This window comes from Lepidothrix coronata, unplaced genomic scaffold, assembly GCF_001604755.1.
Source record: "Lepidothrix coronata isolate B3197 unplaced genomic scaffold, Lepidothrix_coronata-1.0 Scaffold97, whole genome shotgun sequence".
Classification (NCBI taxonomy): Eukaryota; Metazoa; Chordata; class Aves; order Passeriformes; family Pipridae; genus Lepidothrix; species Lepidothrix coronata.
This window is the reverse complement of record NW_016690277.1, coordinates 466342-474462: the sequence shown is the minus strand read 5'-3', so window position 1 is coordinate 474462 and position 8121 is coordinate 466342.

The following is an 8121-nucleotide window of genomic DNA, read 5'->3' as shown; positions in this document are numbered from 1 at the left end:
GTGGGGGGGTGGTTTGGGGGTTTTTGTGTATGAGGGTTTTTTTGTTGTTGTTTGGGTTTTCTGTTTGTTTGTTTTTTGTTTATTTTTAATCCATGCTGCTGATGACATTTTTTTTGTTGAAGTCATTCTGCTGTGGATGAATTATCCATAAATTTAGTATCTGAAGACCAAACTCTATTTGCTGTGCCCAAGTTACTGCTAAAAACTGCCCTGTGAGGGCATCTCAATGCACCTCTGGGACCTTTCCTCGTGTTCCCTATGGTGTAGGTTACATGCTCATTGGCATCTCTTTGTGCCCCTTGCAGGACTCTCCTGAGTGTAAAACTCCTCGGAAGATGAGCAGTAAATCCCTTTGGCTTGTCACAGATGTTCTTTGTTTGAAAGCATGTTGTGCTGCTCCTGTGGCAACCGAGGGATTGGGGTGGGTAAGGTAAATCTTTGATGTTAGCTGCTCCTCTTAAGGGCACACTAGCAGGGAGAGCAGCCTGGCTGCTGCTGGTCTGGGGGAGAAATTCCTGCACTCAGCCCCAGTGTGAGTAGATGACTGTTGCACGTATCCATGAGCTGGAGGGTGAACGAGCACTGAGCCTCTTTGTCAGGTAAGAATACAAGATGAAGAGAAAAGGCTTCCAGCTGAAAATACCTGAATGTGTTGTGCATGGCCAATCCTAACCCAGTACAAAACCTGGGAGGAGAGCTCATAATATGCTGCCAGATATTGGGCCAAGCTGCTGGCCTCTCATTTCCTGCTTGAGTTGAGCACTGCAGTTGTCAAGATGAATAAATCTGTTGAGCTGTCTTTTTTTATGGGTTGTATTAGCTGCCTACCACCAAATCCTCTTAAGCTGGGAAAGGAGTGCTCCTGCTGCAGGCTGAGGGCTGGGTCTCCTGTACTCAACTGAGAGGTGCATGGAGGAACTAGTGTGACCTAGTTATCTTCCTATCTTGTTGAAGAGAAAGTGAGCCATGCAGGTGGGGAGGGAAAAAAAAGAAAGACAACCCCCCCACACACAAAATAACCAAAAAATAAGTATGTGAGTAATGTAACTCAAGATTCTGATGCTGAGCAGGAGAGCTCTCCTGGCTAACCTGGCCAGACTTGTCCTCAACTCCTTGCATCTCATGGAGGTAAGGAGCACAAGTACTAACAGAATTATTACTGGGTTGTGTACCATTACAGTGACACTTGCATTGCTTTGTCTTGAATCTAGTTTGGGTATGGTTCCTCCTGCAAAAATAGAGAAATGTTGCATCACAGAAACTACACAGCCAGGACCACCTGAGCTAGACTTGAGAAACCATGATGTGTGTGAGAAGTGACTACTAGGGTACAAGGCATCATCTTTGGGCTCTGGAGCAGTGTGGGATTGTATTTCAGAGTAACAGCTGCTATTTTGGTATCAAAATAAAATTGCAGTATGAGAATTTTCCAGTTGCTTCTATTTAATGTTTGTGGTGAGAATTCAAATATTACAGGGTTGGCACTCAAACTGGACTCCCCCAGGACTTGCACACAGCAGCAGTGTGTGATCTGGGCAGCAAGTGGGCTTGGGATTAGGTTTGGGTAAGAAAAAAATGCAGTGACATAAGCTTTCAAGTTTGCCTTAGCACAGTTTCTGTGTAAACAACTGTCGGTCCCTTCTCTTAGTCCTGAAATAATTTGCAAAATAACATGATTGCTTTAGAGCACTGAACAACGAGTAACTGTGGGTATTTTCTTTTTGCCCTGGTCAGGCCAAAAGTGGACAGTGAAGAGGGTGGCTTGGCAAAGGTGAACAGGCTTATTGAGCCTGATGGGGCCAGGAGTACCTGCCCAGGCTGAGCTCTGAGCAAACTGACTGGGAATGTCACACGTAGCAGCTACTTGTGAGCTTCAAGGTTCTGTGGTACAAGGGTGAAGTAAGTCACTGCAGAAAAAGGGGTTTTCAGCTCTGCTGCTGTAAGGCAGTACTTCCCCCCCCCCCCATTGCTGGGAAAGAAAAGCTTAACAAATGGTGGTAGTATTTGCCTATAAACTGGGTAAGGGAGATCAGGATAAAAGGAAGTGAATTAAGAGTCTTGGAAGATGGGGGTTATATTAGCTGCTAAAAACTTCCTTTTTGGTAGTGCTGTAAAAACAGTATCTGTGCTCTTCTGTCCTGGGAGTTGATTAATATCAAATTTCCAGTCCTGCTTGTCAAAGTAACTAAAGTTCAGTGGGGTGTTTTTAACATTAGGGATGTGCTTACTCTAGTCTTATTAACCCTTACTGTAGCAGTCTGTCAGCTGCTCGTGAAAGGCTTTGGGGAATCTGATTGCAATCAGCAGAGGTTGTATGTTAATTTTTTTTAAAGTCATCTTTGTCTCTAGGAGTATCCAGCCTAAGGTGGATGCTCATGTTGCTTGGTTCTGCTTCAGTCTACTCCTTCTTTACTCCCAACTGCTTCACAGTTGAACTTTGTCTTCATGGCAGAGCCAGGGTGCTTTTGAGCCCCTGAGCCCTGTGATGCAGCAGCCCTGCACCCTGCTTGAGGGTAGGAGGGCTAGGGAGGAACCGTCCTCCTAGAAGAACAGAGACTGTGTCACTGAATGTGTAAAACTTAATAATGGATTGGTAGCTTCAGGCAGGAGTTGCAGAATTGCTGCTCAGATGATTTCATTATCTGCTGTTCCTGGCTACTCTCTCTATGGATGCCTCAGTTTCTCAGTCTTTAAAAGTAGAGGTAATACATCCTTTGTAAACTTCTGAGGTGGAAAGCCTGGAGAGACTTAGCTCTTCGGTAATGAGAGGCTGAAACCCTAGGCAGGGACTAATTGTGAAAAATGCTTGTGGTTACAATTGCATAGCCTAGAAAGTAATAGGGAGAAAAAGTTTGGTAAAACTTGCCATAAGTTTCCTAAGCCAGATATGTAATAAGGAAAGTAGTTAGTCATGAAGTAATTAACAGGTAAAATAGCAGGCTCTTAATCTGCCAAACTGTGTCTCAACTTTGTTTTTCCTAACTTGAGAGAGCTCTAAAAAGCTGGTTTTCTTTTACAACTTCCACATTTCATTAAGACTTTGTTTTCAAATCTTGTTTGCTGGACAGAATGGAAAGTGTAGGGAAGGGCCAGTTCGTCAGCCCATGTAAAGGGATAACTGCTGTCCACCCCTTGGCATCACAGCACATTCCCTGCTGGCAGCCCTCTTCTGACTGCAACCTCTCCATTAAAAACATGGCTGCATTGCTTCCCAGCAGCAATGTGAGTTAATAAAGATGAAAAAGAGAAATTGAAATACCTCTTTTGTAAGCAACATTTTATAAACTCTCCCTTGTGCTTCAAAGAAAGTAAAAGCCCTTTAGCTTAGTCCCACCAATGGAGTTTAACTGCATGTATTTAGTAGTAATGCAGTGGCTGAAACTTGTCTAACACTAATACTTTCCATTATTACTGTGGTGCCAGGAGTCTGTGTTGGTTGTGACACCCAGAAGGACACAAGTACCTCTTAAAAGCACGAGGGGACCCTAAAGGTAGAAGCTGCAGGGGGTGATACAGTTGCCCTCCTCCCCAAGAGGGTGGTGCTGGTGACAAACTGCAGCTCTCCTTGCTGTCGGATTGCTGGGCCTGCAGCTAGGGCCAGGTGGGCACTGTTCACTTACTCAATGACAGTTTTCTGTGGTAAGGATGGAGTCATGTTGGGTAGATGCTGCCACATCCACCTGTCCTCACAGCAGGGCAGCCCCCTTGGTGCTGTGCTGCCTTCAGTCCTCTCTGTCCTTCAGATCATGCTGGAATTACCAGGGTTGTTAATTTTTGCTTTCAAGGCCATGTTGATGATAGCTGTTACAGTCTGGAAGGTTGGACCCTGTCTGGAATGCATGTAGCATGCATTATGCATTACCATTGTGTCATTTCCATTCCACTGTACTGCCAATGCACAATCAACCCTGACCCAAGGATTAGCATCCCCAAGCCTTTTCTGGCTGCTAAGCTCATGCCATTTCCCTTGAATACTGGATCTGGGCTCCTAATGCACCTAATGTTCCCTGTAATTAAGTGTATCAGTTCCTGAAGGGCATTTGTGCAATAGAGGGAGTGAATCAGATGATTTTTCTTTGGGGCACTGAGCACCTGGAGCCTGTGGCCATCAGTTAACTACGCTGGCTGTGAGCCACCCTGCCCTAGACAGAAGGGCTGGGTATGTCTCCTTGGTTCACAGGCACCATTTGTTTCACTTCCAGACTAATTTGCATTGGCTGGTTTGGGATCAGAACAGGTGGTGGAGAGGGGGGAAGGCAGGGCTGTATCTTTTGCTGTATCTGACCATCCTGGGCTCTTCCACCTTCCTGAAATGGTTGTGGTGAGGACACTGCTATTTTTCTGCTCCAGGCCTCGCTGGCAGGAAGCACAGCCTTGCATCACCTCTGGCCTTTCTTGCACACTGCCCCTGAACCCCTGGCTCCCAGCTCTCCCCAGCAGGCACCACTGGGCTTTGGGGGGCTGGGGCCGTGTGTGTCCCTCTGAGAAGCAGTGCCACCTTCAATGCTCTGCCTTGGACTTAAAAAAAAAAAACCACCAAAACCAACAACAAAAAAACCCACCAACCAAAGAACTCCCTGCTAAAACCATTCTGAAGGGGAATGATGGAATTTGACCAGTCTTGTTTTGGGTTTTTTTTTCTGTTACATTTTTTCTATTGGGAGCTCTGATGGGTGTCCTCTAAGCACTGGGGTCAAGTAGAGGGGCTGAACAGGTGCCTTTCCTGCCCTGCTGGTCTCTCCAGGAGGCAGTGTTTCAGCAGGAGGTTCCCACTGTCCCCATATCCCTCTATCCCTATGTCCCTCATCCCTGTATCCTCATACCCTCCTGGTCCCCATATCCCCCTGTCTCTATGTCCCCCATCTCCATGTCCTGCTGTCCCCTATGTCCCCCTGTGCCCATATCCCCATCCCTATATCCTCATGTTTCCCATGCCCATGTCCCCCTGTCCCCACATCCCCCTGTGCCCATACTCCTGTCCCTCTATCCTCATATCCCCCCTTCCTCATATCCCCATGTCCCCCTGTCCCCCTGTCCCTACATCTCCTTTTCACCCTACTCCCCTATCCTCATGTCCCTACATTGCCATATCCCCATCCCTTCGTCCCCATGTCCCTATATCCCCATATCCCCCTATCCCCATGTCCCTACATCCCCATATCCCCCTATCCCCATGTCCCTACATCCCCATATCCCCCTATCCCCATGTCCCTACATCCCCATATCCCCCTATCCCCACGTCCCCATGTCCCTATATCCCCATATCCCCCTATCCCCATGTCCCCACATCCCCATATCCCGTTGTCCCCCGTCCCGCATTCCCGATCCCGGCGCTGCGGCAGCGCCCCCTGGCGGCCGGCCGCGCGCACGGCGCCGTGTCCAGGGGCTGGTCCCTCACCTTGGAGTTTCGGAGCGGGATGTGCATCGGGACCTGGGAAACACGAGTTGTTTTTACATCCCCTGCTCCCGCGGGAGATGGAACTCCGTCCAGGACATGGAAGAGCTGGTAGAAGGATGTACCTCCGAGCCAAAATGCGTTTCCACCACGCTCCCAAGCCAAGGTCAGTGGGATGATGAGCACCAGATGACGAGGCCGGAGGGAACGTCTTCTGTGATAAGAAAGGAAGGTTAAAAAAAGTTCAAAACCACTAGTCATCAAATAAAGTTTTTGGATAGTTGCTCTTGAAAACGTTTCCCTGTGGATATGGCATCCTAGAGCTGCGCAGGAGTCCCTGCTGTGCAGCCTTTGTACAGGGAGAGCACTGCCTTCCTCTCTCTTCTTCGGGCAGAGAGCCAGAATCTCACTTCTGACAATGGGCAGCAGCTAAATAGGTCAGGCTTAAAATGCAGAGGAATAGATATGTACAGGTCTGAGCAAAAAAATAGACCACTGGGCAACAAGGTGCCTTTGGTGGCTGCTTGGATCACGAATTATTAATTCTGACTGCAGGTATGTCCACTGGGCCAAGTGCTGTATTGCTGTTTGCAAGCACAGCAAACATAGTCAAGGCCTGAAATATTGTGTTTGAAGGATTTTTAGATCCAGCTGTTCCATGTATTTCACTTATGTGGTCCTTGCCTGTTGTCTTAGTTGGGCCAATTTGCTAGACCAGACCTGGAGTAATATTCTTGTCCTTGGTAACCAAACCTGACTGCCATGCACCAGGTCCCCCCTTACAAGTGGGATTCAGGCCAGGTTCTCATGGCAGCATAGACCAGCACATTACTCAATAAAATCTGAAATTTAACCCTGGAGCTTCTGGTGACAGCAGTTCTTGTACAAGGAACTGGCAAATGATTACAGGTGATCCCACAGAAGAGTGTTTGTATGCAGCAGCATCCCTGGGTGCAGTGGGCTGAGCCAGCAGCTCTGCTGTGTGCTGGACCTCAGCTCTGGGGCAGGTATTGAGCAGTAAAACACTGGGAGAAACCCTGTAGAGTACAGCAATGTAAGGTTTGTAGGTGTGGAGACTGAGAGCCTCAAAAGGAGATTTCTGTTTAATTCCCCTAGGTTCAAAGAGGATTCAGGCACCCGCATCCCTCTGAGGCTCTGGGATGGGCTCTTGGGATAGCTCTGCACAGAGTCACCTATTTTGAAAAACCTGTTTCCCATATATATCCTCCTGTGACTGCTCCCTGTGAAGCCTGGGCGAAGGCCTGCACAACCCTGGAAGAAGTGGATGTAGTCAGTCCCTTGTTACAGGGACTGACTGATATCTTCCCTTCATCTTACAGATGAGCCTCTTCAGAACCATGAGAGACATGAGATCTCCTCATGGGAGATGTGAGGTGGTGCAGAGTGAGTTGGCTTGCTGCTGGGTTTGATTGTGGTGCTGGTGCAGATGTGGTGGTGATGGAAAAAATAGGCTGAGAAAGAAGAATAAATGGAGAGAAAAAGCAGGTTTTAAGTTTAGGAACTGGACCAAAAGAGGAACATTGGAGAAAGCAAAGCACCATGGCACAGGTATGAGCTGAACGAATGGGGAGTGGGCAGGGCTCAGGAAGTAAGAAGGGTGGAAGAAAGGTGGACTCTGGAAATACAGAGGAAAAATAAGGAAACAGGGAAATGCTGAGGCAAAACAAAGTGTATTTAACCAAAAGTATCTTAAAAACTTCAAGCTGGACCTATTCTTCCTGTGTCTGTTTCCTTTGTTGTCTAGCCAATCTCCCTTACTGGGTTTCTCAGCTACAAAATTCCTCTCTTGGAGTAGGTCAGGGTCTTGGAGCAGGTCAGCAGTAAAGATAATTGCTGACTGCTGCCCTCTCCCAGGAGCCTGGGGAAGCCTCATTCAGCCTCCCTGGCTCCAGGTGTGGGACATGGTCTGTGATGGCTTTGGTCAAATGGTACAAACCTCACCACTGTGCTCTGGGAGGTTTGTCTGCACCTCATCTTGTAGCTCATCTCTTTGGGCACAGTTCTGTCCAGGACATCCAGAGCTGAAAAAGCTTCATCCAGCTCCCAGTTAGGATTATCAGTTAAGCCCAGTGTGTTGGCTATATAATATATATAAATATTAAAATATATATGTGTTATATATATATATATGATTTCTACATATAACACACTGTTGTTCAAATACAAAACCAGGAGGAAGTCTCCCCTTGGTTAACCAGCTACGTGGCCAATATTCACATGCATTGGACACAGAGGCACAGTAACAGCACAGTCCAGCTGCTTAAGGACTTAAGGATGAAGGCTTACAGCTGTTTCTGGTTTAAAGGACAGAAACCAGCTAATGTATTTCCTGTGACTACACATCCTTCCTCAGCCCATATCCCTCTGTTAATTACTCCAGGGGAAATAGCCTTTCTTCTGTTGTGTTTTGGTGGCCCCAGGCCGGCGTGACTCCTTGAGCCGAGATCATGGCAATGACTTTTCCCGGGCACAGCACAGCCAGCCCCGCGGCGCACGCCACGAACACACGTGTTTGAGCCCACGGCCACCTTGTCCTCCCGGGCATTGCCGGAGGGGACACGACTGCACCGCCAGTCCGGCCCGGAGCCAGATCGCTTTTCTCCGCCTTTCTACGAAATACGGCCTCCCGCGGCCCTTGTATTCCAGAGAATACGCCCTCTGCCTTATCCCGCCCCACGCCCGTGACGGCATCGGCGCGCGGCTGA